The sequence below is a fragment of the Akebia trifoliata genome, chromosome 6 (assembly GCF_017979445.1).
Source record: "Akebia trifoliata isolate Shusen 1 chromosome 6, ASM1797944v1, whole genome shotgun sequence".
Taxonomy (NCBI): domain Eukaryota; kingdom Viridiplantae; phylum Streptophyta; class Magnoliopsida; order Ranunculales; family Lardizabalaceae; genus Akebia; species Akebia trifoliata.
In genome coordinates this window covers 23,294,300-23,303,038 of record NC_141380.1, presented here as the reverse complement: position 1 = coordinate 23,303,038, position 8,739 = coordinate 23,294,300, and the positions used below count along the sequence as shown (strand labels likewise).

Sequence of the window (8,739 nt, the reverse complement as noted above, 5' to 3'; positions counted from 1 at the left end):
TATGTTTCAGAAATCCGGATGAGGTATCTCGAACTGACAAAACTTAGAAACCACGCTACGCTAGGAAAATACGACCCCAGAAACATAGAAATCATCATCTTGCAAATCAAAAAGAAGCTTCACGATAAAAATCACTAAAATGATTAAATTACCAAAATACCCCTAACCTCAAAACAACCTTAGAGCCTACATTACGCTTAGGAAAATCCGTTCAAACACATAAAACAACAAATCGAAACCAAGTAAACCACTTCGCCAATTTTCACAAAATTACGAAAATACCCCTCATAAAGTTCACGATCATTTCATACAAAAAACTTCATAAATGACAAAAACCAACATTCCCATTGAATTCCTTACAAAAAACTGATTCCAAAACATCCTGGAACATTGAAAAACGACTTAAAACGTAAAAAATCCTCTCCGAGGGCAAAACAGTAATTTCACCATTTTCATAATTAAAAATTTTGAAATTAATAAATAAAATATTAAATAATTAAAGTGAAACATCAATGAAATTAATTTAAAAAGTTGAACCTAAAAAATCGATTAATTGGACTCTCAGGCAAAATTGTTGAGGGTTCGTGGGATATTTCTTTAAGGACCCCTCCATTTGGGGGTCCAAAGAATTAAAGATATAATAGAAGGGGGTTCTCCAAAAATTAAAAGTAAATCAAGAAAGACTGAAGTCAAGGTATTAAAGTCAATCAAGTGAAACTGAAGTCAAAATTAAAGTCAATCAAGCAAGACTGAAGTCAAGGTACTAATCGAGTCAATCTCATAAGACTAAGGTCAAAACCCTAAATCAAAACCCTAATCTAAACTAATCAAGTCAATCTCATAAGACTAAGGTCAAAACCCTAAATCCAAACCCTAATCTAAAACTAATCAAGTCAATCTCATAAGACTAAAGTCAAAACCCTAAAACCCTAAAGACTAAGTCAAAACCCTAATTGAAACCCTAAAAGAAACCCTAATCAAACCCTAAATGCTTCTAAAAACTTTATAAATAGGAGCCTCCACACCCTATTTTCGTATCAAAGAAAAAACCCTAGAAAAAGTAGGTGCAGAAGCCTCCAGAACCCCTCCAAAACCCTAATTTTGGAGTCCCAACTCTTTCCCTAACACCCCTACTCCTATTTTAGCCTAAAAAATACCCAAAAACCTCCCAAAAACATCTCAAAAATCCACCACAAATTCAAAACATTCAGATCCAAGAAGGAGACACCTTGCCTCGGAGATCAGAAATCAGATCCGGAGACAAAACGAAGCAAGGAGTATGGTACAAAGAACTGTTTTTCAGATCTGAGGGAATAGTGATTTTGCAGATCGAAGGTAAGGTTTTTTATTATTTTTTTAATCTAGGTTTTATCATTAGCAATGTAGATCTATTTGGGATAAGTAGAGACCGGCATTGGCCGGGCGGGGTTGGTGCCTAACACCTTCCAACCCCGTAACATGATCCCCGGATTCAAATTTCTATAGTAGATTAGTTCTTTTTATCCATTGTAGGGTCAAATTGGTTCCTAGACCGTAATAACTAGGTGGCGACTCCTAAACCTCAAGGGTCAAAAGCGGATCCGCGCACCCCGCGGATTGAGGGCGCTTTCAGTCCGTGGATCAGAGAGATGGGTATGGGGTCAGGTTACGGATTTCGAAAGTTGTTAGGCACCGAACCCGCCTGATCAAGATGATCAGTCTCTACTGCGACACAAAAATATCCTACGGTCAACATTCAAAAAATAAAAGTCAAACTAGGGTCCAATCATCATCAAATTGCATCGAATTTACTAAAAAAATCCTAAGGTTAAAATAATTACATGATTTAATGAGGCATACATGACACCAAAAATTAATGGATCAATTTGATCATACTTTGAATAATAGAAAATCGATTATCAATGTCACGTACATGAAATTAATGAATTGGCTCATGGACGCTATTTTATCAAAGAGATTCGATTTTTGAACCATTACGTGCATTAAATTCAGTGGGTTAACTCACAAATTTTGATTTGTCACGTGTATTAAATCGGTAAGTTAACCACGTGCACAATTTCAAAAAAAATCAAATCAAATTTCCAACGTACCAAAAATCAGCGAGTCGACTCGCGATTTGTTAATCAAAATAGTCAAATTTTCAATGTGTTAAATATGTGATTTAACCCACATGCACAATTTCAAAAAAAATCGAACCAAATTTGAGGATCAAATTTGGAAAACCCCAAGTATGGGAGCATTGCCAAAATAACCTAGATTTTTTATTATTACTTATTCTTTGTTTATTTGTTTATTCATTATTTGCATATTTGTTTTTTATTTTTTTTCTCAATTATTGAACATGTGTTTTGATATTTGGCTTCGACATACTATTCATGTGAGTTAATCAAGGGTCATCTAATGTGATCCTAAATAATGAAAGGTTTCGGAATGATTGGTTTTATTGAAGATAGTATGATAATTGGTGGATCATGACGCTTGATTTTTTTACGTGTGTAGATTTTCTTTTTCTTTTTATTTTATTTTATTTTATTTTTTTTTTAGGGTGTATGTGATTGATCATTGGACAGCATTTTATTTTCTTAGTTCTTTTAAAAATAAAAAAAATTTAAAGAAAAAAAAAAGTGTGTAAGTAGTTTCTTTTTAATTAAAATGATTTTTTTTTCTTCTTTTTTTTAAGAAAGTAGTGCTGTCCATTGACAGCAAGAAGGAAATAAAAAAATAGTTTTATTAAAAAAAAAAGAAAAAAAAAATTTCGTTTAAAGCTTCTGTTAACAGTAAGTGCAGTTTGGGGTGGTGTGTCCTGAATAAAATACAGTTTTTACTCGTCGAACCCGGTCAGTTTTTAATCTGAATTTCTTGTTAATGTCGTCTTCTTCAACAAGAGACCGAACCGGTCTCTTGGTTCGATCGGCTGAAACCTCCGCCCGGTCAGCTTTTAATTGAAGTTGTTGATTTCTTTGGATGTAAATCCTTTCGAAATCAACTCAAATTATTTGATCTCGAAGAGAGAAATCGACCTCTCTTCTCACTGTCGAAGAGAAATTCAGATTTTGGCGGTTTAGATTATTAAAACGCAGAGATTTGAACAACTATGGGTTAAGGTCGAAGAGAAATTCAGATTTTGGCGGTTTAGATTATTAAAACGCAGAGATTTGAGCGACTGTTGGTTGAGAGATCGAGCTTAAAGATGTTTCGGATATGCCCATGTTCATACCTTGGGGAGGTTTGAACGTTGATGATCGATCCACTCCCTGTTGTTATTTGGTTTATTCGACCAAATTGTAGAATGGTTGCGTTTCGAAGTGGAGATTTTGGATGCTTGTGAGTTAAAAAAAAAAAGGGGCAGCCGAAAAAGAGACATTTTTCACTCTTTCTTCTCGAAGAACGAAGGTTTCTTTCTTAGGCTGCGTTTTTTTATCCCAAGAAAACTTCTTCGGTTCTCCTTCTCCGTTTGACCAAATTTACCGTATTTAAATTCGGAAGAACATGTTATCTTAGAATGGCGGGTAGTACGCAGCAGAGCTTAAGAAGAACTCTTGGAGCTTTGTAGGACTCCACAAAGGTTGGGCTGGCAAAACTGAATAGTGATTACAAGATGTTCCGATTGTGAAGGCCACTAACAATGTTGAACACATGACGTCTTGCAAAAACACACAATTGGGTAGTTGCCTTGGGAACTCTGATTGTGATACACTGTGCATTGAGGGAAGTTGATCCAACACTTCGTAAAGAGCTTATTAATTATGGCATGAGCAGAGGTCATATGTTGAACTTATCTCACTTCAAAGACTCCAGTTCAAATGCATGAGATTATTCTGTTTGGGTTCGTAAGTATGCTCTATATGTAGAGAAGAGGTTAGAATGTTTCCTCATACTGAAATACGATGTTGAGGCAGATCATTCAAGAACTAGGGAGCTTGACACCCCAGATTTGCTTGAGCAGTTACCTGCTTTGCAATAGCTTCTTTCCAGTCTTCTCGCTTGCCAGCCAGAAGGGGCAGCTATATATAATAATGTGATCAAGTATGCGCTTTCAATTGTTGCAAGTGAAAGCATTAGGCTTTATGCAACAATTAATGATGGTACTCTCAATCTGGTCGATAAGTTCTTTGAGATGCAGCAGCATGATGTTGTTAGAGCCCTCGAAGTTTATAGAAAGGTTGGGAATCAGGTAGAAAGGTTATTTGAATTCTATGAAATCTGCAAGAGACTTGAGCTTGGATTGGAACTGAAGTTTATCAGAATTAATCAGTCCCCTGCATCATTTGTAACTGCCATGGAAGAGTATGTGAAGGAGGTTCCATGACAATTAATGCTTTAGAGGACTGTGGTCAATGATGACATAGAAGCCACTCACAGAACTGGAGTTACTCCCAATGTAGTTTTGTTAATTGAGCCCAAGAGTGAGAAAGAAGTTGAAGAAACTCCAAAGGCATCCATCGCACCAACTAAACCTCCAAAGAGGGAGCAAAGTCATGCTCCAATAATCCCACCTGTTACTGATCTCTTGGAGTTAGATGAGTTAAGTCAGGGTGCATCGAAACTGGATGAGAAAAATGCTCTTGCCGTTGCAATTTTACCTTCTGAAGATCCATCAAATAGTCTCAATTTGACAAGTGAAACCACTGGATGGGAACTTGCACTTGTTACAGCACTAAGCTCTAATGGAACTACTGCAGCAGAAAGCAAATTGGCTGGTGGGCTGGACAACTAACACTGGATAGTCTCTATGACGACGCAATGGTGAGAAGAGTGAACCAGAATGGGACATACTACGTGGGGCAGGTGGCCCCTAACCCCTTTGAAGCTGCACAATATTCACAAGACCCATTTTATGCATCCAATGATATTGCACCGCCCACCAATGTACAAATGGCAGCCATGGCCCAGCATCAGCAAACGTTGATGCAGCAGCAGTATCAACAACAACAGCAGCAAATGATGGTTGGCCAAGATCCGACTAACCCATTTGGCAACCTGGATGCGGGACAAGGTGTACCATCTTATTCATCACATACTCCCTACACAGGTCTCATTTAGATAACCAAGATGCGAGAGGAGGTAACATAAATTTAGATTCAAATTTGTAGATATCTTGGTTAGCAGCAAGCAAATAAAAATAATAAGATGAGGTCGTGCATGTTCTTTGTGTGTGAGTGCTGTGCTGGCAGCAACACATTTCTTTATAATAATAAAAAAATGTGTGCTTTCCTCACTAGTTAGTAAGATCTCAAATCTTACTAGAGGTCATTGACCTCGCCACGTGGCATCCAAAAGTGATCCAATGCCATGTGCTTGTGGCAGATGAAATTCTAAAATTTTTTTTTTAAATTTCCAAAGTTAATTTTTATTTTGAATTTTGATTTAAAATTTGATTTCATAGCCACTCATTTTCAAAACATTGGATCAAAGTTTTTTTTTTAAATGTATGAATTTCACCTTTGGATCCGAGTTTTTCCATTAAAGTCTAGAAAGCTATGGTATTGGATTACCGATGAAATGACCACGTTGGCCTAGTGATCCTTAGTAAATTTTGAAATCTCTTTGTGTTGGTCAAATTAAATTATTTTTCAATTTAAAAAAAAAGGGGGATTTTTTCTTGTGATATGTCATGATCCTGATTGATATATATTTCGATGAGCATGCCTAAATCTTTATCTTGATGCTTTCGATGATTGATATTCTTTTTTAGTACAATCCTGATTGATTGATCATCTTTATTCTCTTTTGCACTGCTTTGATCGATTACCTATCTGATATATCATGATCTTAATTGATATATATTTTGATGTGCATGCCTTATTTTTGATCTTGATGTTATGGATATCTATGCTTTATGATCGTATTTTTTCTAATATCCATATTGTGATAGTATGATCAGGCCTATGGGCCCATTTGTTTAAAAAAGGGCCCCGGGCACACCCCACCCTGCTTTGCACACACCACTAGCACGTTTACTGCTTTGCACGCTTGCACGTCCCATATAGCCAACGTGGCACTAGTGCGTGGCCCGGTCTCTTCGGAGATGCGACGTCATTCATGAAAACCACAACTCCAGTCACGTACCTTAGGGTATATCAAACTGGGGGCATCAATACCATCTGATCAGGTGATTCTGAGAGGTATATTGATGCACCCAGGCTGGAGCGACCTGAGCCTTTGACCTATTGTGAGCCACACAGTCACATGTCCCGATTGCCAACGTAGTACTAGTACGTGGTCGGTCCCCTCGTGGGATGCCAAACCATTTATGAAAGCTACAACCCTTGACTCGTACCCGTAGGTATAAAAGATAATCTAAGTATATCAATTGCACTTTTTGGTCAAAACCGGTGCCTAAGCAGATCTTGCCCCGCTGTACCCTACTGTACGAGGTGGATAGACTACGTCTATTCTAGACAAGAGGTATTTAAGTGGGCCCTTGCTCAGCATTGTGCGCCACCTCTCAACTGGAGATCAAACTAGCTGTTTTTGGCTTCAGAGAAGTGAATTGAGGTTTTAGATTATCACCTATACGGTATATCAAACCAAGTCACCACGTATCGAAAGGTATATAGGTGTGTTTGGGCATGGGTGGCCAGATAAAAATGCATTGCACATAGTAAGCTTAGAGTCTAGAAACCTTTCCAGTAGGTCACGACTCGAACTTATCGTGGGTGTTCCCGGATTGTTCATTGAATGGAATCTTATGAGACTTTGTGATGAGATCAGAATGTATGTGAATGATGAAATGGATGTATGTAAATGATGAAATCAGAGTGTATGATTGTCCTCAAGGATAAAAAATGTTATTTTTGAAAATCAAAATGGATGCACCGAGCCAATAAAAAATCCATCTCTTACAAATGACCCAGCCCAACTCGATCCAACAATCCTGATGGACCGAGCCATTTAAATCGAAATAGAAATCAAATTTTCAAAGAAGAAAAATAGTTTATAAAGGGAAAGTATTTTCCAGAAAAAAATATTTTCCAAAAGAAGTGTTTTCCAAAAAAAGTGTTATTCTCTAAAAAATGTTTTCTAAGAAAAAACGTTTTCCACTAGATATTTTCCATAAAAACAAGATTTTCCAAGAGAAGATACTTTCCAAATAAAAAACTATTTTTCAGAAAAAAAATATTTTTCAAAAGAAAATGTTTTCCAAAAGAAAAGAAAAAGAAGGAAAAATAATTTGCAAAAGATCTATTTTTGCATGAAAAGTTTTTATGGACCTTGGAAAACTACCAAAAAATGTTGCAAAAAAATAATCAGATTTGTGAAATAAAAACATTATTTTCCAATATTTTTGAAGAGTGCAACATAATTATTTTTTTCTGAATAATCATTGAATGGATGAATTTTTTAATGGATTGGTGCACAAAATTCAATAAAATCTCAGGGTTCATTTAAAATGTTATCAAGGGGGTGACACTGAAATTGGTTAAATTCACCTTCAAAGAGGTTTTAAGGGTTATCATTGTATCTAAGCTCAATCGTCTATCGTCTAGCTAGGGTTGTAAATCCGATCAGTTAGAGTAAACGTCAATATCAAGTCAATAGTCAGAAATGACCTCAAAATTTATCAACATCATCCAGTTGTTCTTTGAAAATCATAGTGCTTCAATCCTACCGGTTGTAAGCAATGTCTCAGTTCTCATCAAGTTCGTTTTGGGTAGTCTTGAGTTTTCATATGTCATTTGGGTTAGCTCGAGTCCTTTTTTCTAGCAAGGTCATGTCTTCCTTAGATTGAGCCTACTCTTTCTTATTGAGTCAAGTTCATCGAGTCTATAGAGGTGTCTGTTGTCCCATCTGAAATTAATCGGATAAAGGAAATTTTTGAATACCTCGAGCGCATTAACGAATTAACTAATAATTTGATAGATTTCGTTTCTGAACAAGAAGATAAGAGTCGGGCTCAACCTTTAATCGAGAAAGGAAAAAAAAAATAATTCCTAAAGAGATTCAAATAGAAATCATCTTATCCCTAAAGGAACACGAGGAGATAATGAATTTACTCAGAAATTTCAAAAGACTTGTTCGTGTGATCATATGAGGGTATGTTAGGTACAAGCTTGGGTGTTGTTCAACACGGAATAGATACTCGTCTATATCGATGGAATCAAAGAAGATGTTATAAAATGTATCAGCACTATCCTTACTACATCTTGAGTTTCAAATCACATATTATCAGTCGATATAGGGGTACCTTTTGAACTGATCTCTGATAATGGGTCGTACTTCAAAGCATAAATCATTACTCTATGTTTAAAGTTGAAGATCCGGAAGCACAAATCATCCCCCTACCATCCTTAGATCAATGGAACGGTTGAAGCAGTTATTAAGAGTCTCAAGACTATCATCAGGAAAATATGTCAATCACATCGAGATTGGTCAGAAAAATTATTATTCACGCTATGGACATATCAAACTTCAATTCGATCCTTTACTGGAGCTACTCCCTACTCCTTAGTGTATGGCATGGAAGTAATCTTGCCAGTTGAAATGAAAATTTCGTCTCTCAGGGTCTTGTTGGAAAATCATTTGTTAGAAACAGATTGGGTTCGATAGCAGTATGAAGAATTAAACTTGATCGAAGAAAATGAGTTAAAGCCCTGTACCATGTGCAAGCTTATCTAAGAAGAGTCACCCGTGCATTTGACAAAAAGGTCAAAGCTCATCATTTACAAGTCAAGGATTTAACTATCAGACTTCAAAGAAAATTGAACACTCCTCTTCGACTATAGGAGAAAGTCTAAA

General features: G+C 36.4%; 1 pseudogene; it reads left to right on the top strand.

The window, feature by feature from the left end:
* The first annotated feature begins 3,502 nt into the window (after nt 1–3,502).
* LOC147400438 (putative clathrin assembly protein At5g35200 pseudogene) lies at nt 3,503–5,639 on the top strand (annotated as a pseudogene).
* Nucleotides 5,640–8,739: the final 3,100 nt, after the last annotated feature.